The sequence below is a fragment of the Rattus norvegicus genome, chromosome 13 (assembly GCF_036323735.1).
Source record: "Rattus norvegicus strain BN/NHsdMcwi chromosome 13, GRCr8, whole genome shotgun sequence".
Taxonomy (NCBI): Eukaryota; Metazoa; Chordata; class Mammalia; order Rodentia; family Muridae; genus Rattus; species Rattus norvegicus.
The window spans coordinates 82,179,561-82,202,435 of record NC_086031.1 but is presented as its reverse complement, the minus strand read 5'-3'; the positions used below and the strand labels follow the sequence as shown (position 1 = coordinate 82,202,435).

Below are 22,875 nucleotides of genomic sequence, written 5' to 3'. Positions count from 1 at the left end.
GCTTGCTATTCAAGCATGAGGACCAGACGTCGGATCCTAGCACCATTGTAAAAAGACAGGTGTGGCCGCAAATGCCTACGACGTGTGTTGTAGGGGGCAGTGAAAAGCACCTGTCATTGTCCTTCTCTAAACTCCATGTACATGCCTGTGTGTGCCCACCCACACACATATACATACCACAAAAAAAAAAGATTCTATTTATAGGAAATATCTAAAATAGGTGGAAATCATAAAATACATTAATCACTATGGAGCAATGGGGAGGAGGGGAATGATCCTGTCCCCACTGGGAGAACAGGGTCTCACTGGGATGGTGAAGACGTTCTAAAATGACACCATTGTCACTGTTGAATACTGTGACTATACTAAAACCCACTGAAATTGCAATTGCAGAAAAAAAAAGTTTAAATTGCAAACTTTCTGTATGTGAATTACAGTTCCCCAAACTGCCAAAGTAAACAATAGCAGACATTACAAAAGAAAAGCTGTCCTTTCAAAAAATTCTATAATGTAGGGCTGGGGAGATGGCTCAGAGGTTAAAAGCACTGATTGATCCTCCTGAGGTCCTGAATTCAATTCCCAGCAACCACATGGTGGCTCACAACCATCTGTGACGGGATCTGATGCCCTCTTCTGGTGTGTCTGAAGAGAGCAACAGTGTATTCACATACATAAAAAAGAAAAAAGGAGGAAAAATTCGTTAACATAGCATGAGAGAATCCATTGGTCCCACAGTCTTTTAATGGTAGTGATGTTACAAGACTCTGTGCATGTGTTAAAGTTATATGACTCTACAACTGTATGTTTAAAAGTATATTTAAAAGCTGCCACATGTACCCTTAGTTGGAATTACAAGCTGGCATCCGTGGTCAACTTCAGCTAAGCTGGTCTAGCTAATTAGACCCTCTACACCTTCTCCTTGCAGTGGACGGGAATCAACAGAGACCCAAAACTGAACAGTTTATCAAGAGTGAGAGACCTTTGAGCACTCTGTCCTAAATGGGATCTCTTCATCAACCCCTCCCAAAGGCTCAGGGACTCCTGCAGAAAAGGAGCAGAACACTATAGGACAAGGAGGTGACAGGTGACTCCTAGGAAGCAGTGCCTTTCATACAATAGGACAGATGCGCATCTGAAATCACAGAGCCCAGGCAGCGCATGTGCATAGGTGAGAGCTAGACGTGCTCCCAGCACTGAGAGAAGGAAGTGGACCCGGACACGGTGGCACACACCTTTAATCCCAGAACTCAGCAGGCATAGGTGGGCAAATCTCTGTAAGTGTGAGGTCAGCCTGTTCTGTAGAGTTAGTTTCAGGATGGCCAGGGCTCCATAAAGAAACCCTGTCTCAAAAATAAATAAATAAATAGATAGATAGATAGATAGATAGATAGATAGATAGATAGATAGATAGACAGACAGACAGACAGACAGATAGATAGATAGTAAATAGAAATAAATATCTCTGTATCTGCAGCAAGAACATTTATCCCCAAAGAACCAAACTGAAAAGCCTGCGGCTTAGCCGACTGTCCTGGCTGAAATGTGACTACAAAGCCACTCCAAAGGGGTGGGCACCCAAGTAATTGTCCCCACTTTAGGCTTGAAGTCAAACTGCTGACTCAGGGGTCAGACTTTAACTCCAAGTTCTGCTCCCCCTTTGAGACTGCCCCGAAGTCCAGGCCATGCAAGGCTGGTGAGTGACTGAGTTCTGCCTTTTCAAGAAAAATGAGTGAAGCTGAAAAAACTGCAGCCACCCAGTCTTAAGACTTGCAAACAGGAGGTACCATGGGAGCTAGGCAGGAGGTCTATGTTTGCATAAAAGCACGTGAAAGTGTCAGTAGAGCCTGCACAGAAGTGGGAACAGGGAAAATGGGCAGAAGGTCCTCCAGTGTCCTGAGGCCTAGGGCAGCAAAAAACTCCAGCGACACTTTCTTCCAAAGACTGAGAACTTCAAAAACCGGAGATGGTCCTGGGGCAGAAGTAGGAACAAGAAATCTCAGGTTCAGGAGATCCTGACCGTGGGTAGCCTAAGGAGACAATCAAGAGGCCTAGAATTCCAAGGATTTTAGTTAACCACATGTAACCAAACCAAATTCTTGCAGAAACTCTCTACAATTAGAGTGTGCTGTAATGGGGGGGGGGGGAGGTTCAGATGGACAGGGGGCAGTAGGGCAGTAGGGGTTTCAGGGGGCTCTCGGGAGGCACCTTAGCAGGTTTCCAGCAACTTAGTGGGACTGAATGCTAGGTCAAGACCAGTGTGATGCCTCAGAGGGGACAAGCATTTGCTTGCTGCAAAAATCTGGTGACCTGAGTTCAATCACAGAACCCAAGAGGAAAACGCCAGATACGGTGGCCCACGTCTGTAGCCCAGCACTCTTACAATGAAATGAGAGGGAGGGACGGGAAAATCTCAGATCTTTCAGGCCAGCACGCCTGGAGTGAACAGTCCAGCATGGCAGAAACAACGAGGGACCAGTCTTCAACATGAGGGGAGAAGAGAACTGCCCCTAAAGTAGCCTTCTGACTTCTGCACAGGTGTTGTGGCATATACACAAACAATAATAAATTAAATACAAATTGCTTTTAGAAAAAAAGAAACAGACAGATCACACACACACACACACACACACACACACACGACTCGCCATGTTAATATCAACAGTAACTACTAAGGTATAGAAACCACAAAACTCACACCTGCCCATTGTCCTCTTCTAGTCACTTGGCCCCACCCACCTTGGGCCTGTCTTTAATCTGCCACTACTATAGCCTTAAAGCTTCTGCTGCTTCTTAGTCTGTCCTCCGAGAAGGCTCATGGAGGAATTTTCTGTCGAAGAGCCCTATTTTGAAGCCATCCTTTCTCCACAAATAATGCACAAACACAGTTGAATCTGTCTCAAAAACTCATTCCACTTTAGAGTCCAATTTGAAGGATCTGATTCTCGGGAGTCTGTTTTAATAAGAGTCCTGTGAGGTTTTCATGTGACTCTGTCTGTCAATCAGAATCCTCACATGTCTTTTTGCAGTATCTTCTCCACAAATGGGGACAAAAATGAGGCTGAGAAGTGCAGGAGCCGTTGCTAACACGTTTTGAGATCTCTCATCTGAACTGACTTTGAATTAGCTTAAAAACCACATCAGCGAACCAAGTGCATTACATGGTCTATTTATAACACAAAGGTCCTAGTGTTTGTATTTGGTCTCTGTTGAACAAGGTCATCCTATTTCACTGACTGAGAGTCCTATACTTGTGGCATGTATGCCACCTTCCCATTGTGTCTATATGGTAATTCTATAGTTTATTGGTCGATTGTAAGCACTTAATTTAGCATCTCTGGGCTTCGGTTTTCTCAACTTTGAAGTATAGAGAGGTGGGGAGAGTGGGAGGGGCCACACATTTTCATGATCAAATTCCTTTCAGTTCTGATATCTTTGACCCTTACATGGTTGCTAGGGAAGCCTCCAGACCTAATCAGTTGCTAGAGAAGCCCCATCTGTCTTTTCTGTCCCCAGATTTACCTTCATCCTTTGTTGCTCTATTGAAGACCACACTCTATCTTGTTATTTGTTGTGATGTTGAAAACAAACCCGGAACCTTGACAGGTGAGTTCTCTACCACTGATCTACGGGACTTTACTGTGTCACATTCCATTAGAGATACAAAGGGACAAATTGTATTTAATAGAAAAATCCAAAACAACCAAGGCTTAAACACAGAACTTATTCTTGCCCAGAAAGCTGTCTGGAGGGAGGAGTCTCTGATAGATACGGAAGCAGCGGGAGGAAGAGTCCTTCTACTGCTCACATCTCCCTTCCTGCATGGCTCCCTACTCACAGCCCAGGATGATTAGGGATGCTAATGATACTGTACCCAAGTTCTAGACGTAAAGAAAAGGAAAGAGAAGAGAGCCTTAAAAGTAGCCTTCTTCCTCACTGTACAACCTCTTCAGGGAACCTCCTTCTAGAAGACCCCCGTAGACAATGTATTTAGTTTCAACCATCAGAATATACAAGAGTTCAGATGGGTGCAAGGAACTAGAAAATGTGGTTGGTAAATGAGTGTACTTCTGCCTTCAGTAATGCCAGGGTTCTGCAGGTTGGGGTTAACAGAGAACACTGCCAGGGGAAAAACCTATAGTGCCAACCATGCCACCCTTGTGTCTCCGGGGAGCCTTGCACTCCTGGTGGAGGCACTTGGTCAACACTGTTGGTTTGCTATGGCTGCCAGCAGGGGATCTAACACAGAAGGAACCCAGTTTGCTCTCAGCTTGCATACGCAGGCATCTGATAGGCTGATCCCTGGTACCAGGCATAGGTGAATAACCATGCTTTCTCCAGTCTCTGAATTTCAAGTTGGTCAGAAGCACTGATATCTTCTCTTGGAAATTAGAGATATGTGTGAAAGTGTGTGTGTGGGGGGGGGGGAAGTGATTTCAATTTTCAAAACCACCGCGACCTCTCCCTTTGATTAGAGGTGAAAATGGGCTGTGCGGCAGTCTGTCCTCAGATTCACGGCCCTGATGTTCCTGCTCACAGATTTACACGGGCTGACAGAAGGAAGCTACATCTGAAGGAGTCATGTTAGGTCATGGCTACCTGATGGCCCCTAGTTATGCCACCAACCCATTATCTCCCGAGGAGAGCCACCACCTACACACTGGATCAGGAGGAGAAGAGAGCCCAGTGAACTGGGTCTAATTCTTATATTTATAAACATCCCTTGTTTGTAGGAAAGGAAATGAGATGCAAACTAGGCTGAATGATTTGCCTGAGTCTAGAGGCAGAGGTGCAGCTAAAAGGTGGGTGTTGGATTGAGGTCCAGTGTTCTATCCACAAGATGGAGTGCACATTCTCCACCTACCACTGAGGACCAAACATTTGAAATACTGAACAACTCCGAGTCATTGCCTTCACTCAGCGGAGTGCAGACGAGAATCTAGTTCGATTCCTTCTTCTCCACCAGTGCTTTGCCTGCACCTCTACAAAGCCACCAGTTTAATTTCATCACCATTTATTAGAGCTTTAGCAGGCCTGAGAAGCCATACAGTAGCAGAGTGCTTGCCTGGCATTCAGGAAGCCCTGGGTTCAATCCCCAGCACCTCCACTAAAAGCATTCAGGGATCGATACTGATCTGTGAGAGAACAAGGACCAGCGGACGCCACCTTATAATGTGCTGGATTGTTGATATGCAGAACAATGAATTCTCAAGGCTGATTCCTAAGCAAAGACGATGGCTTCCAGCCCATTGGAGTGGCACGTCACCTTATGAAGCACTTAACACAATTACAGCATCAGTGCTCAAATGTTAATAGGGTTCATATTTGAAGATTAATTTTAACAGGCAAAAAAAACCAAAAAACAAAATCATATTGAATATTCTCAACGGCTAGCTAGTCAGGTTTTGTATTGGGGGTTTTTATTTTGGTTTGGTTTTGGTTTTTGGTTTTTTGCTTTAAGAGTAACATCAGCAAAGCTAAGAGTGGTGATACACACTTTTAATCCTGGCACTTGTCAGGCAGAGGCAAATCCATCTCTATGAGTTTGAGGCTAGTCTGATCTACAGAGTGGGTTCCAGGCCAGCCAGCACTGCATTGTGAGAAAGACCATCTCAAAACCCAAACAAACACACAAGAGTAGTTGCAGCGGGATGTGGTAGCTCGTGTTTTAATGCCAGCACCCGTGGTGGCAGGAGCATCAGGAAGTTAAAGCCATCCTTGGCTACATGGGCTGAGGACAGCCTGAGCTACATAAATAGTCTCTCTCTCTCTCTCTCTCTCTCTCTCTCTCTCTCTCTCTCTCTCTCTCTCCAAGAAAAAAAAAGCCATTTTAGGAGGAAGTCAATCATCCTGAACCAAATCTCCCTCGAAGCAGACCTGGGCAGGCAGGCAGGTCCCTTCACCAGTGTAACAGCTGAGCACAGCTTTCTCTCAGTCATCTTTTTCCACAATAGAATGCCAGTCTTTGCTCTTAGACCAGTGGTGTTTTAGTTTTAGCGCTCATCAGAACCACACTTCCTAAAACCCACATTGCTGTCAGCTTGCACTTCTTGGTATCAGCAGTATTGTCTGGGTTTGGTGGCTGTATATGGGCCAGATTCCCAGGTGGGCCAGTCTCTGCTCCAAACTTTGTCTCCCCGTACTTCCTCCTGTGAATATTTTTGTTCCCTCTTTTAAGAAGGACTGAAGTGTCCACATTTTGTTCTTCCTTCTTCTTGAGCTTCATGTGGTCTGTGGATTGTATCTTGGGTATGCTGAGCTTTTGGGCTAATATCCACTTATCAGTGAGTGCACACCATGTGTGTTTTTTTGTGACTGGGTTACCTCACTCAGGATGGTATTTTTTAGTTCCATCCATTTGCCTGTGAATTTCATGAGGTCATTGTTTTTAATAGCTGAGTAGTACTCCATTTTGTAAATGTACCACATTTTCTCTATCCATTCCTCTGCTGAAGGGCATCTGGGTTCTTTCCAGTTTCTGGCTATTATAAAAAAGGTTGCTATGAACATAGTGGAGCACGTGTCTTTGTTATATGTTGGAGCTTCTTTTGGGTATAGGTTCAGGAATGGTATAGCTGGGTCCTCAGGTAGTACTATGTCCAATTTTCTGAGGAACCGCCAGACTGATTTCCAGAGTGGTTGTACCAGCTTGCAATCCTGACGCCTCAGTATAAGAGAATGTCAGGGTGGGGAGGCAGGAAGGGGTGGGTGGGTGAGTGGAGGAACAACCTTTAGAAGCAAGGGGAGAGGGGATGTAATAGGAAGTTTATGGACAGTGTCTTAGTCAGGCTTTCTATTCTTGCACAAACATCATGACCAAGAAGCAGGTTGGGGAGGAAAGGGTTTATTCAGCTTACACTGTCCACTTTGCTGTTCATCACCAAAGGAAGTCAGGACTGGAACTCAAGCAGGGCAGGAAGCAGGAGCTGAAGCAGAGGCCATGGAGGGATGTTTCTTACTGTCTTGCTTCCCCTGGCTTATTCAGCTTGCTCTCTTATAGAACCCAAGACTACCAGCGATGGCACCACCCACAATGGACTGGGTCCTCCCTCTTTGATCACTAGTTGAGAAATGCCTTACAGCTGGGTCTAATGAGGCATTTCCACAACTGAGGCTCCTTTTCTGTGATAACTCCAGCTTGTGTTAAGTTGACACACAAAACCAGCCAGTACAGAGAGGAAACTGGGAAAGGATAATATTTGAAATGAAATATATATATATCCAAAAAGACCTCACATCGCTGGCCTCTTTATTCCGTTGCACCAGGGCTCAAGAGTCAGTCTCTCCAACAAGCCCCCAAGTGAGGTGCTGGGGCAGGAGGCACACAGAGAGGTACTGTCTAAGATGGTAACTCAGAGCTCTCTAAATATCTTCCATGCCCGTATTTAATCTCACCTGTTGCAGACGTCTTTGCTCAGGGAAAGCTTTCCACCAGTGGAGCTGCCTCCAGGGGACTGCAGTCTTGGAGATCCCAGTCCTGTGCTTCGAGTGGGGAGCGAAATAGAAGATAGAAGGCCTTGTAACGCCGCTGACTTGTTAACGTGCAGGACCACACTCATGCCCCTCTGCAGAATACACTAATGCCCACCCACAGCCACAAAGGATGGAACTGAAAGTCTGACTGAAGGGGCTCATGGGAACCATGAGGAACCCAAAACTGAACTGGAGCCAGGCCCACACCAGGAGAGTCACCAGAGGTTGACAATGAACGCAAATTACCACCAAATCTACTCCCCACTGCCATCTGTCCTTTAAAACTGAGGGGGCCGGGGAGACGAGATGAGGACGCAACAGTTAAGTGCACTGGCTGCTCTTACAAAGAACCTGGGTCTGGTTCCCAGCACCCACACAATACACAAGCAGCTGCAATTCCAGTCCGAGGGGATCTGATACAATCTTCTGGCCCCAAGGCACTGCACATGTGGGACACTTACATATACGCAGGCAAAAACCAAACAAAATCACTCAGACGTATATAAAATATAGAGTAAATCTTTCCTTTTCATTAAAAGGGATGCTCCAAGGTGTGTTCAAAGCCACACAATAAATTAAAAGAAGAGTGCAGGGTCCTGAGACCGGATCCAATCAAGACAGTAGGTGACATGAGTAAGGTCTAATAAAATATGCTTGTTCCTCAAAGAGCACACGGTGACCCCACGCTGTCTGTTTCTTCCCCTTCAATATCATCATTACCAGGAGTGGAAAATTCTTTAAAAAGTCAGTTTGGTGTCCATAAAAAAAAAAAAAATTAAAGCCATAGTGACTTCCCAACATGACTTTTATTCCGTCAAACAGTGTGCTCTGAAAATGTCCATGCGTTCAGTGGAATGTCTGAGAGTCTGAGTCCTGCACAAGTTCACTCTCACTATTCTAGAGGTCATCTACTCAATAAAAAAAAAAAATTGTTCACAGCTGAGTGAACAATGTAACTGGCTGAGTGGCTGAGCAAGGATGAGGGTATTTTGAAGACACATTTGTCCCCTCTTTTGGTTACCAGGCTATTGGCACAGTGGACTGCAAGGAACCGGAATCCCCCTGCCCAACTCCAGGACTCTTTTGCTGCAGAAAAGTCTAAAGCAGCGGTTCTCAACCTGTTGGAAACGACCAGTTTTGGGGGGACCAGTCCTTTCACAAGGGGTCAGCTCAGGCCATCAGAAAACACAGGTATCTACCTCCTGATTAATAACAGTAGCAAAATTACAGTTGCTACTTGGCAACAAAATTAATTTTATGGTTGGGGGTCGCCAGGGCATGAGGAACTGTTTTAAAGGGTTGAAGCATTAGGAAGACTGAAATCCCCTGGTCTAAAGCCTGACGCCAGCCAGAAAAGGATTTTACAAGATGCTGAGAACTTGTTACCCTCCTTGCTGGAGCCCAAACAATGATGGCTGTGTGAGATCAAAACTTGCATAGAGACTGCTGAATGAGTGTAACTCGAGCCTCATCTCAACACCCAGAACTCAGGGCAAGTCACTGTATCTCTGCCCTTCTTCTTCTTTTTTATTTAAGATTTATTTATTACATATTAATATATTGTAGTTGTCTTCAGACACACCAGAAAAAGGCATCAGATCTCATTACAGATGGTTGTGAGCGACCATGTGGTTGCTGGGATTTGAACTCAGGACCTCTGGAAGAGCAGTCAGTGCTCTTAACTGCTGAGCCACCTCTCCAGCCCTCTGCCCCTCTTCTTAATGTGGTCACACTAAATTAACCTCTCCCCTTTCTGACTTTCAGTCTTAACTTAGCTGTTTTAGCTGACTTACCCGGCTTATTGGGCTATAAGCTAGGATCCCAAGTCCTGTTTCACAGTGATTCTGTAGAAGCAATTAGGGGAAAGTGCATGAAGGGTCCAGAAAAATATGGCTTTGAAATGAACCACACACCTAGTCAATATACCTCGGTCTCAAGATATCACATAGCACGGTATGACCTGCCTACACCAGGATACCGTGGATTTGGTTAACCTTGTTTGAATTTTCCTTTAGAGAAAATGGCTTTAGGAAATGTTGAAATTAATGGTAGTGTTGCCACCTTTCAGAACAGCACACTGGATGCAATAATCAATTATTAAAAATATAACTTGGAAACAGAGTGAAACAGTGTAAGTAGCTGCTATGGCTTTAATGCTCATATGCCTCAAAAATGTTTGTGCTGGAACTTAAATCCTAGTGTGACACATAGATGAAGGGCTGAGATGTGGAGGAAGTGATGGGACCTTGGAAAACATTCAACCTTGGGGAAGGGAGGAGGGCTGTATGTAAGCCTTCCTCTCTCTTTAGCCCACATGCCCTGGGAAGACAGAACACTCCTCTCCCCTCCAGGGCATACAGGTATAAGGGGCCATACTGGAAGCACCATGCAGCTCTCTCAGCTGGCGCTAACCTTGTCTGCATTTCGACCTTGCATTTCCCCAGAAATCAATGATCTGTTTTTTATAAATTACTCTGTCTCCAGTGTTTGTTTTTAATAACGGCAATAATGGACAAAGATAATATGTAAGATACTTTTTAAAGCAATAATAAATAAGTTGAAAAGAAAAAAAAATAGCTCATTTTAAAATGCTGAAGGGCTTGATTTCCCAACCTTTTTAGATATTATGGAATGTCTAGCTCTCAACCTAGGCACAGTCAGCCACAGGTATTAAGACAGAGCAATGGACCATAAAATATCTGAAAGTATTCAAGGCACATACTTTTTTTTAAAATTCAATCTTATTTTTTTACTTATTCACTTTATATCCTGCTCATTGCTCCTCTCCCAGTCACTCCCTCCCCCTCCCCCTGCCCCTTCCCCTTCCCCATCCCTTCTACTCTGAGTAGGTGGGGACCCCCTGGGTATCCTGCTCCCACCCTGGCACTCCCTCTGCCACTGAAGCCAGCCAAGGCAGCCCAACTAGTAGAACACGTCCCTCATATAGGCAACAGCTTTTGGGATAGCCTCCATTTCAGTTGTTTGGGACCCACATGAAGACCAAGCTGCAGATCTGCTACATATGTGTTGGGGAGGCCTAGGTCCAGCCCATGTATGTTCTTTGGCTGGTGGTTCAGATTCTGAGAGCCCCATGGGTCCAGGTTAGTTGACTCTGCTGGCCTTCCTGTAGAATAAGGAACATATTCTTCCTGTTAAACACACTTGGAGGTGAGGGTGGCAGGAGAAGCTATTCCTGCCCTTTGGGTAACATAGTCCTTATACTTCACACACTTAAGATCTGACTGCCTGCCCTGTCTCCACTGATACATTTGTGTCTGTAAGGAGATAGGAGAAGGTGCAAAATTCAGAACAGCTAGAAGGCTATCTCTCTCCATTGTGGGTAAGGTTTACAACGTTTACATATTATCAGAGGAGAAACAGTCAAGGCGCAACAAAGTAACTGGTTCGATTGACTCCCCATAGTATCTTCTGCAATGCCAAAATTGAGTCTCAACTCCTTTCCAACATTCTTCCAATTAATGGGAATTAGCAGGAAGTAGTAGGAAGTTCCAGTACACACACCGGAACTGGCTGAGTTTCTGATAGTGGATTCTGCCCCAAGCCTCAGCCTGATGCCCCGCTACCCTATTCCCTTCGCCCTGGCTTCACAGCACTCTCTCCTTCCATCCATGCTCCTGAGGCAAGTCTTCACCCCTGGTAGAACACCACAGACACCTTCCCAATCCCCAGAACTCAGCTAGGAGCTCTCCTCTAAACAACTCTTCTGACAACCAAGCATCACGTCTAGATAAGACTCCTCACAGTGGGTCCTGTGCATTCGTGAGTGTGAGCACTGTACTGTGTCCTGTTTGAACTGATCAAAAGATGATCTTTTATTTCCTTGGTGGCCTTTGTCCTCATCCCTCTGGGCCCCCCTTAATCCAAGCAGGAAAAGCCCACCCAGCTGCTCTCAACTACCTATGCATGTGAGGAGTCAATGGGTTTCATGTGCTGCTCTTTTCAGGCTGGGAGAGCTTAAAATGATTGGTCTAGAAAAGGTCTGGAGAGAAGCCTCTACGAAGCCAGGAGGGCAGACAGGATAGAGGGTTGCTATGGTTGCTGGGCAGCTTGATGTTCTAGCCATCTCCTCCCAACAAGGCAACCCTTCTCTGGGAAGCAGAAAGAAGACACATGGGTATTCATACCCGATCCACCACACGAGCAGATAGAGCAAGGACTTAGTCGCATCAACTGCTTGTCCCCGCAACAGCAAAGTCGGGGCTGCCGGGGAAGTGAAGGGAACACTCACGGAAGCTGCTTGGTAGATATTTGAGGTTAGAATGTGGTAGAAGACTGAAGTTGGAGCTGGTACTTGCTGTGCTCTCTGAGTGTGGTTGTGATGTGCTCTGTTTCTGTCTTCTCCTGACTCAAAGCTAACATCATGTCCGTCCCCGTGGAGCTTGAGGCCTTGCTATAGCAGTGATGAAGGCAGGTCTGGGCAGTGAGGAAACAATAGGCTGGGACCCAGGCAGGAGGGTCTCCTCCTTCCACCTGAGCCGCGGACTGTTTCCTAGGCTCCAGATGGAGATCATGATTGTTAAAAAGCAACCATTATCCCTGTTAATGAGGATAATAAAACAGAACGATTCACAAGCAACCACAGCATATGGAGCCCCTACAAAACACAGATTCACCCAGCATTGCCGGGAAATGAGGTTTTCCACGTCAGTGAGTTTTCTGGAAAATTAGGGCTTACCTCTTCAGCTTCAATTTTTTTTTTCTGAACATATTAACCATTTGGGGTGGAAATACGTGTCAGACGTGTAATACATCTTCCCATGTTGCTAAATGGCTAAACAAACACTATACAACCCACCCACCCCCTTTTTTTCTAGATGCCTCACTGTAAATATTCACTCTCGCCCTGGGAGGAGGAGAAGGCCCCACCTATTGCATATTCCAATCTTATTAGGACAGCGCCTGCTCTGCCTAGCCTTACCTGCAATGCAGTGCAGTTCTTTGCACCTGACCTTGACTTTGTGTTTCCCCTCAAAAGATGAGCCTTTCCACTCAAAAGATGGCCTCCAGAATAAGAACTCAGCACCACCTGGGACTTAATCAGAAGCAAAGGCTCTCTGGCCCCAGCCCAGCCCAGCCTAATGAATTAGGTTCTGGTTTTAACAAGATGCTTGGGTGATTCATATGCACATTAAATTGAGTAAGCACAGCTCTCCAGCTGTGCTCGCCAGCAGGTTCCTGACCAGTTACAGCACTGTCTCCTGAAGACTCTTGGCAGAAACCCAAGAAGGGGCCAATTCCAACTGAAGATCACAGTCTCTGGGGACTGAAACCTGGCTACCTATTTTTACCACACCCTATGGGCAATGTTGAGATGTGCCAAAGTCAATGGTGTCCATCTCTCTGTCTGGCTCATAGGACTCAATGTTTGTTAAAGGAAATAGGATTCCTGTATTCCTTTCATCGAAAAAGAGATTCGCATTTCTGACACTCTGAAGATGGTGCAGACCGCTGGCTGGGGGCTGGAAGTGTGACTGAATGGTGGAGCACGTCCCAGCATGCTTTGGGATTTGCATCCAATTCCCTACACCGCAACAAAAACAATCCATTGATTAACCACGGGCTTTGCTAACTAGAAAGGGCTACACACAAAAGGCCATGGGTCATGCTATCTCACATAAAACATCCCGAGTAGATGTGACAATAGAGGCAGGATGTCAATGACACGGGAATGGCTAGAGGAGGAATTTTTTAGGACAAAGAAAATATAATGCGGAGTTACACAGAGGTAATGAATACACAACCTTATTAATACCCGAAAACCCCTCGGTGCGGTTTAAAAATAACAATCAAGTCGCACACTGGCTTACACATTTCGAAAGACAGTGTTTAAATTACACCTCAATTTTAGGAAGATCTTGAGTTTTAAAATGAACCTGTTCAAACAAGTTCAAATCCTGATCCTGCCGAATAGTAGCGGTTTAAACTTGCACAAGCTAATTAACCTTCCGTAGTCTATGAGGACAATACCAATGTATCCCATAGGGTCTTTATGAAATTGTTTCTAGTTTTAAAAAGAAATACCTGGCATTGGGGTCAAAATCTTATCACCCTGAAATATGACAGCAAGAGCCCAGAGTGCTCCACCCCCAAACACACTTCTTTAGATATTGACTATTCTGAGCTGGTTATTTTGAGAAACTGCAGACACAGGAGCAGCTCGGCAAGGCTGCCCCTCCGTAGAGGAAAATTTTATCTCCAATGGAAATCTCCATAAATGAAGAGGTCTGTACTAGGAACAGCTACTTTGAGCTTTTACCACCTGAGAGACTTCGAACTACCTGCAAGGCAAATTTATTCCCCATTTCCCCACTACCCTCTCACAACTATGCTCTAACTCCTCAAGCCCTGTTCCTTACTGTTAACTCTGGATGCTCTACAGCCCTTAGTTATCTGGCTGTTTCCTTGGGTCTAACCCCTCTATGAGACGCCATGCATTTGTATATGGGAGAAATGGGATTTCTCTTATGAATGTTTTAGGCCATTTAATATGGAGACTAGTCAAAGAGCTAAGAGAAGGAAAGGAAAACATTTTTTTTTATTAACTTGAGTATTTCTTATATACATTTCGAGTGTTATTCCCTTTCCCGGTTTCCGGGCAAACATCCCCCTCCCCCCTCCCCTTCCTTATGGGTGTTCCCCTCCCAACCCTCCCCCCATTGCCGCCCTCCCCCCCACAGTCTAGTTCACTGGGGGTTCAGTCTTAGCAGGACCCAGGGCTTCCCCTTCCACTGGTGCTCTTACTAGGATATTCATTGCTACCTATGAGGTCAGAGTCCAGGGTCAGTCCATGTATAGTCTTTAGGTAGTGGCTTAGTCCGAAAGGAAAACATTTTATTGTTCCTTTTGTTTCTTAGTCTATCCAAGTGTTGACAAATGTTCATTGCTGTTGGGGTGAAAGTATATAACACCAGGCCAGTCACCCATCACAAGGGTCACAGAGGCACAGGGACTCCTCCTTCTCAAACAAAGAACATGTTAACAGTGGAAGAGCAGGACAGATTATTAAACACAAAAGTTCTACATGACATGAGAATCCTCAGGGCTGGTATACAGCTCAGTGGGAGAACCCTTTGCTTAGCATGTGTGAGGCCTAAGGTTCATCCCCAGACAGACAGACAGACAGACAGACAGACAGACAGACACACACACACACACACACACACGACACACGACAAACCTGTACTTAGAGCAGTAAAGAGTGGGCAGCCGTGTAGAAATGAGTTTGACTTTATTATAATATTTGGAAGGTGAAGCCATCATGACCTGTCCTTCGGGTCCTCTTGGCCTCTCTGACAGCAGAGAATAGGACCGCTATCACAAGGGGACCTTTGGGAGAACAGAGAGGCCAAAGTATGGCTTGCTTTGGGATGAGGTGTTCTAGTTTCTCCTCCACTTTGGAGGAAAAAATTTAGATCTCTGTGATTGGCCTTTGCAGGAGTGGGGGAACTACAGGAATGGATGACACAAGATGAGGGGCAGAAGTCTAAACAACCTCATGTAAGATGTTTGGAATCCCCTAGAGAACTCAGTACGCCACGGTGCTATTCTTTGGGATGTCATCTTTGTGTCCTGACATTGCTGCAGATCCAACAAATTTCAAACTTTGAAATGTACAAATTACTGTCAGAGGAGTTTTTAAAAGTGAGTGCTCTTTGGATTTTTTTCAGATTCTCAAGTCTGAAGCATAACTCCAGAATCAGCCGTCTTAATAAGTCTGCCATTCTAATTGCAGATGGTCTACACTTGACACTATGACAAATACTTCTTGAAACTCTTTGTGATAGTTAGTCTTAGCTGTCAGCCGCTAAGACTCGCCTGAGGAATGAGCCTTTCAGAATGCCAGCGGTGGGAAGACCTGCCCACCATGGGCGGTGCCATTCCCAGGCAAGAACTGCATAACCGGAGAAAAGCAGCTGAGCAGCAGTCAGCATTCATCTTCCCTGCTTCCTGACTGTGGGTAGAATGGGATCAGTGGTTATCAAGCATGTGATGTCAGTACTGACAACACATGGACTTGAACCGAGAGCCGTAATAAACCCTTTCTCTCTTAAGTTGCATTGGTTAGGGTATTTTATCATAGCAACAAGAAAACCAAGACACTCTTACAAATTAGGAAAAAGTAGCTTTAGAACCACATTATTTTCCCACTTAGAATACAGAAAACTATAGAGATCATTGTTTCAGTCCTTACTCGAAGATACACACACACACACACACACACACACACACACACACACACACACACACACACACACGGGGACAGGGAGGGGGAGAGATGTTAGAGAAGTTTTAATTTTTTTATGTCTTTTTTTTTTAAGATTTACTTTATATGAGTACACTGTAGCTGTCCTCAGACACACCAGAAGAGGGCATCAGATCTCATTACAGATGGTTGTGAGCCACCGCGTGGTTGCTGGGAATTGAACTCAGGACCTCTGGAAGAGCAGTCAGTGCTCTTAATCGCTGAGCCATCTCTCCAGCCCTTAATTTTTCTTTTTAATGAATCCATCAGAGAACTGAGGCTGACAGGAAACCAGTGAACTCAAAATTTAAGAAAACACAAACACCTGTAAAAAGAAACAATTAATGAGCACCTGATTATAGGGAACAGATGTCACTTGACCCAGGTAAGAAAAATTAAGCTAAATTTTTTTAACGAATTATCAGGATTGGGTTTAGGTTATGGAGGGAGTGTCAGACCCATGTCAGAACTGACCTCATAGAGGGCTTTTCCTACAGCCCTCACTGGTACACCGAGAAGAATAGGAGAGGAGTAATTCTTCAAGAAAACCCACATGGAGTAGCCAAGAGGAGAACAGCATTTAAAATGCCAGAAGCAGGGCTGGGCCTCCTAGGGAGGAAAAACCTAAAGTGAGCAGAAAAGTAACAGACATTGTCAGTCTTGGTACTAGTGAAAAACAAAAAGAAAAGCAACCACCATTGCAGCCTGCAGAAGGGGTGAGATGAGAGAGATACAGATGGGGCTGGCCACTGAGCAAGCCCTCAGTCCCATGGCCTGCTTGTGGTTGGGACTCAGTGAAAGCAAGAATAGGTAATCTATCCCAACCATGCCCCATCACCACACAGATGTTGGGCTTTTGTCAAAAAAGGTATAGGGCAAGGAAGGAAGGAAGGAAGGAAGGAAGGAAGGAAGGAAGGAAGGAAGGGAGGGAGGGAGTAAGGGAAGGAGGGAGAAAGAGAAAGAATGAGAATAAAAGGAAGGAAGGAGAGGGAGGGAGGGAGGAAGGAAGGAAGGAAGGAAGGAAGGAAGGAAGGAAGGAAGGAAGGAAAGCAAACACTGTCAGAGGTCAGGCAATCAGCAGAACTGGGATTTTTGTCTACACGGGTATGAGGGCATCAGTGGAGTCCTTAGGACACTGTGATTACTACATCAAATCGCTTCATCGAAAAGGCCTGTAACCTGTATGATGAGGTCATAGTGTTTTCCAAAGACAAACAGAAGCTCCAGACAGAATCAGCTGGATAGAACAAGTCAAGCACAGGAAGGAACAAAGCTCTCAACAGGCACACAGTGACGGACTCGACGCGGACAGAGAGAGGAGTGGTTTTGAGGATAGCTCAACAGAGCCTATCAGATGGCAGTTCAAAAGGAGTAGGTGACACAGAAAGTGAGCAAAGCACAGCGGAGCAGTTAGGAACTGTAGGGCAATATTAATATAGCGCGCACGTGCGTGTTATAAATGGCCTCTCAAGAGAAGAGAGGAGAGAAATGATGTATTTAGTTTTATCTCCTTTGACTCTATTTTCAGTGCCCTTCACTTCTTTTGCAGATTAGAGGTTCTGCCTGATATTTTTTGTGTGCCTGAAGAATGTCCTTTAAGAATCCTTTCCCTGAGAGTCTGCTGACAATAAATTCAGTTTTCGTTAGGCTGGTTGACCAGCAGACTCCTGGGACCCAGCTCCTAATACTGGGGTTGCAGGCATACCAGGCAGACGCAGATTCAAACTCAGGTCCTGTGTCTACACAGAAGTGCTCGTGCCCAGAGTCATCTCCCCAGCCCCTCCCCCATCTTTAGAAGATGTTTTCGCTGAGTATAAAGTCCTGAGCTGGCAGGATGTTTGGGGATCATTGCACACAGCATGGAGAAGTTAGGGCTACAGTTTCCTTGGATGATTTCATGCTCTAGGTTCTTCTCCCTCTTCCTAGTTCTACACCGTCTACTGCCTACCACAACCTGGTCTGTCTGCAAAACTTCCTGGTAGGTCCCACTAAGTGGTGGCATTCTTCACACAGCGACATTATCTTTTCCTGACTCAGCCTTGCCACATGCCTGAATCTGGGTTAATATGAACAAGACTCCTTACTTGCTTTATATCACCAAGGTTAGGGCGCCCAGTCAGAGCAACTGTCAACTAAATACCCAGGTAAAGTTACACCAGCGCACGCAGACTGGTAAGTAAGATGTGACGGTGTTAGAGCTTCTAGGACTGAGGGAGTTTTATGCATAGGGTCAGAGCAAGTACATAAAGGCTTCCGTGTTTCCTAGTTCGTGGGACATTGAGTGCATCTCTCCACTGTTTTCAGAACCTCCAGGCAAGCTTCTTGAGACTCATGTTGTTAACTAAGAGCCACGTGGCACAATGGAAAGCCCCTTGCGTTTGTGACAGGAAGGTCAGCGGCCAGTCTTCTCCCTGACCTTCTGAAAGGCTACTGGCACACCATGGAGCTTTAAGAAGGCTTCCGATGCACTGATGTCTGTTTTAGGATTCTATTATGAGGATTAAATGAGGCAGTGAGTGTGGTAGATTCCTGTGATCATGCCAATTATTTATTCTTCCTCTCTTCTCCATCCCCAGCTGCAATTCCTTTAGCAAAAGGCATGGGGTGCATTTCCCCACACCGAGATGCTGACTTTAGCTGTGGGGCTTGTTTTTGCTAGAATGGGAGTCCCACATGTTTTTAGTTGATCTCTCCTGACTCACCATCACCATGAGGCCGTGTCTGTCTTCACTTGGTGGAAGATAAAAGGCCATGTGGATGAGCTGTGTCACCGAGGCCATCCCAGTCAATGCTACCCTAGATTAACTGAAGGCCAGCCCACACCCAGATATGGGATCAGCCCCTCACCAAGATCAGCAACACTCCCTAAGCAGACCTCTGGACACAGGGGCAATAAGCATGCATTGCTGTGTGCCACTGAGATCCTGTGGTGGTGTAGCATTATTTTACAGCAGATAACTGGTAGACTATGAAGGTGCAGGCTCACAAACTGAACAGTGCTATACTATTAACATCCGGGAAGGGAGGTACAGCTACATAATTTTGATTATGTATTAACCTTTAGCCTGTGATACATTATACCCTGTGAGATGTTTCAGAGAGTTAGAGAATCAAAGTTTAATTTGGGCAGGACCTTGGATACAATCTATCATTCTTCCTGGACACCAAGCCTTTTCTGTTCCCATTATCTTTTGTCTGTACTAACAGCTTGTTCATTCAAGCACCTCTTCACACAAACAGTCATGAGCCATCGTCCATAAATCCTGTCGCCTTCCCCGTGCAGACAGCACAGGAGGCTGGGTCCTGTTCCGGCCTCCATCCACCACTTCTCCGTGTTAGCATCTGTTAGCAATGCTCTGTGTTGTGATTTGCAATTTTTTCCCAGATGCCTTCAGCATGCAGCCACTTTGACAAGCTAAAAGCTGTTAATGCAGGTTCATTTATTACGTTTTCCTGCACACTGCATTAATCTTAAAGACCCGGCTTAATGCACGCTATGACATCGTCTCTGAATACAGAAGGGCTGGTCTACAAAGGCTTATGAAGTAAGCATCTTCCTAAATTTCCCAAGGACTGGAAAGCCAGAGGAATAAATTGGAAGAGAAACTAGGCAAGCTGTTTTCTATTTTCTAAAGGAAGGAAGGAATTATTTAGCCAGACGTAGGGCTCTTTTGGGCACCTCACACATTGTTATTGCTGAACAAATGGTTATTATTATTCTTAGCAACAAAGTGACTCAGGATGGACCTTTTCTTCCCTAAAAGGAATAGAAGTATTTTCCAGGTCCCATTTCTGCATCCCGAACGGTATGTTCACCTTCACAGCCGAAGGATCTTCCCCCTCCTTTAACCTAGAAGGAAGCAGGAGGCAGAATGCCTGTCTAGAAAAATGACAAATCAGACATGACACACATACAGGCCCATTACCTCTGTCATATTCCTCCTCTTAACTTTTCTCAGCAATGAAGGTTTCCATGAGCCTCCCACTCCTTTTCGAATCCCGCTCATAAGGGAGTTGTAATTAAATCTCCTTGATTTCCCAATGCCTCTGCCACGTCAAATAACGTTTTCTAAGAAAAGTTTCGTTCTGTATTCCTCCCCATACTTTCCTGACTCCAGCTGGGTGGTCATCAGAATCCTTCCCTCCTTCTGGTCTAAACTGTTATTCGGGACAAGACCACCTCCACCAGGAAGTCTTCTCTGAGTGCTTGGCCCACTCTCCTCTTGATGCCCTCCCCCTCCTCCTCCTTCCAGGCTCCAGCCTTTCCTTCCCTCTCATTTACTGTAAACCACTCCACTAGTAGTCACCAGGGTCCCTACCCTCTCCCACACTTAGGCTGAGGAGGAGACAGGGTCATCCTCCGCCACCGTCTATGCAAGCACAGGAACCATTGGTGCCATGGCTGGTACCAGTGGAGGGGCACAGCAGACGCTCCCACCCTCACTCAGAAGCACTCTGTTCCCCAGAGAGCGCTGTCAAGGAGCTGAGCCTTTATGAGCAGCGGCTTTGTTCCTAGCTTGTTAGCATCACAAAGAGAGGAAGAAGCAGGATTTACCTGGAGATGGAGGACCTGGATTCCTCTTTTAAAAGAAAATCTTTGAACAATATTTTCGAGAATCCTCAGGCCCCTGATTTCGGTCCATATTTGTCCTCAGAACCTTAGCGTTGGGTCATAAGAAAATACAAAACCAAGTCTTGGGCTATAAGAGAATATGTTATTTTGGTGGAGACTTAAATACAGCATATGTGTATAAAATATGACCTATCTCCGTATCACACCACCTAAGTGCCAAATAAATTAGAAAAACAATGCTATGTAGAGAAAGGGTTTGGGTTGGGAGAAGGGTGGAGAGAGGGGAGAGTTTGCCGGTCTGTGAGGACAGCGAAGGTGGCCAGGTTGGAGTCTCCAAAGGATTCGGGGCGCAGGGAGGGAGAATGGTGGAAGCTGTGCTTTCACAGACCCTCCTAAACAAAGAGCTGAGCATGTGGGCATTGTCTCTTTAGCACAGTTGCCTGGCCAGGACAAAACCCTGTGATGAGCAAAACGGAAATCGGGTTCCAATGCCAAGACAAATCATCCTCATTTTTTCTCAATAAAAAGAATCGGCCTAGGTTACCAATTTTCAAGAGGCCCCAATTGAATCCGTGTCCTGAACAGGAAATGTGCACTTAGGTTGAAAGTGCGGAGGATTACAATGATTCCGCCAGTACTGCTTATTCTCTAAGACCCCTGTGTTAACTTCTAACGCAGTCTGTCCCTCCAGCCTGCGGGCTGCCCATTTCCCCCATCAGATGGAGTCTGCACTCACTGTGTAATCTCTGTGCTGATCTCCCTGCTTCCTTCCCTCAAAGGTGAAGCGGAAGTCGTTCCTGACTTCAAAGAAAGTCTTCTTAGTTCATCTCTCATCCGCAACTGCCCACTCTGCTTCCATTTCTTAGAGGCTGTATGCACTTTCTGCCTGAGGCTTCCAGCAAGCCCTAGACCTCTGCAGTCCTTATTAAATATGTTTCCTGTGTGAGGGTGTGCATGTGTGTGTATGGCACATGTGTATGCACATGTATGTGCATGGCCAGAGAAGGGCGTCGGGTATCTCCCCTCCCCCCCACCCCTCCCTCCTTCCTCATCTCTCTGACACTCCATTATTCCCTTGAGGCAAGGTCTCTCTCTGAACATGGAGCTTGTAGTTTTTATGCTAACCTGGTGACCAGCAAGCCCCGACGATCCTCATGTCCCTTTTACCCTCCAGTGTAGGGGTTACTGCAGGACCGTGAAGATCTGAACCCGGGTCCTCATGCTTGCACTGAAAGTGCTCTTTACCCACAAAGCTATCCTCCCGGGCTTGCTTGTTCCAGTGGAATAAACAAGGGGGAGTGCCAAGCTAATAAGTAATTTGTCTTTGGAGGCTAAATGCCTAAGGTTTATTACAAGGTTAGCTGTTCTCCCTCCGTGACTAAGAGTTGGCTCCAACTGCCAGAAAGTCCCTTTGCACCTTCCTCCAGCATGTCACTTATTATCTAAGAGAGAATTAAAATGACAGCCTCACCAAGAGGGAGCAGTCCAACTCACCCCTCCAGGCCTCCCTTGGTCTAGCTCTGGAACAGTCTCCAAAGAGCCCAGCATGCCTGGAAAACCCTCCCACTCCCCATGCCAAGCCATGTGTCTCCTATCATTTAAATAATCCCTAAATCCCACCCTTTCTGTGATCTCTTAGGACTTCAGAGAAGAACAAACCCTTCCTCTCATCAGATGCTGTCTCCTCTGGAAAGGCTTCTGGCCCCCTTCCCTGATACCACCCAAACCCCGACTCAGGCTCTGCATTCTCTCCTCACCCCTAAATATGCGTCTCCTTGAACTGTACCGACTATAATGAGACTACATTTTAACTGATCTGCGGTGCCGTAAACCCTTCCTGTCAGCCCAAACAATCTCGGGCTTGTTAGGATCAAGGAAGTAGCCTTGGTTGAGGTTGTTTTCTTCAGTGAATTGACACAAGACTTCGAGAACCAACCATTTGTTCATAGAAAACTCCCCAGCACATTCCAAAACCCTGCAACCGCTCAAGCCCTGTGTAGGATCTGGCATGGCTTTCCCATACTGGGTGTGCACACACCTCTGAACTACTTAGGAAGACCTAAACAATAGGAGTCCTATGTAAATAGCTGTGCTGTAGTCACTGGGCAATCATGGTAAGAAAAACCCTGTGTGCATTTGCTGTAGATGCCGGGTTTTTTCTTGGCAGAGAAAACACATTTCGCTAGTTCATGTGTTTTGCACTGCAGTCTGTTGAATCTGTGGAGTAGAACCATAACAAGTCTACTGTGTTTCGTTGCTTCGGAAACGTGAATGGTGACGTGGAAACACTACCTGTAAGAACCAGCGTCTCCAGGATCCAGGCAATGCTTCTTTTGTGTTCATGGTCTTATTTTTTTTCCTTAACGTGACCTCGTGACATCATATTTATGAACGTCTCTTGAAAATGCAAGCTGAACAGCATTGAGTAACTTGCTTTTCGACAAGCAATAAATGGTGTCTGAGATTAAATTGTAAAAAATTCCATTTAGTTTTTTTTTTTGCCTAATACAATAAAACAAAAAAAATCTCAGATGGATTAAAAGGTTAAACATAAAATATTTAAATAAGA

The 22,875-nt window shown here is 45.6% G+C and overlaps 1 long non-coding RNA gene across 4 annotated transcripts in view; it reads right to left on the bottom strand.

The window, feature by feature from the left end:
• Positions 1–5,649: 5,649 nt before the first annotated feature.
• The window catches only part of LOC108352569 (uncharacterized), a 43,262-nt gene continuing 26,036 nt past the window's right edge, over positions 5,650–22,875 (bottom strand). For 2 of the 4 annotated variants that reach the window (XR_005492623.2, XR_005492621.2), the window contains 4 exons: positions 11,720–11,904; positions 9,264–9,314; positions 7,393–7,479; positions 5,650–6,923 (listed from right to left, as the gene is read on the bottom strand). This is a non-coding gene — a long non-coding RNA (uncharacterized LOC108352569). Of the gene's footprint in view, positions 6,924–7,392; positions 7,480–9,263; positions 9,315–11,719; positions 11,905–14,188; positions 16,059–16,207; positions 22,765–22,875 lie in introns of those variants that run through there. The other 2 variants (XR_005492624.2, XR_001840896.3) reach the window with 2 other exon arrangements.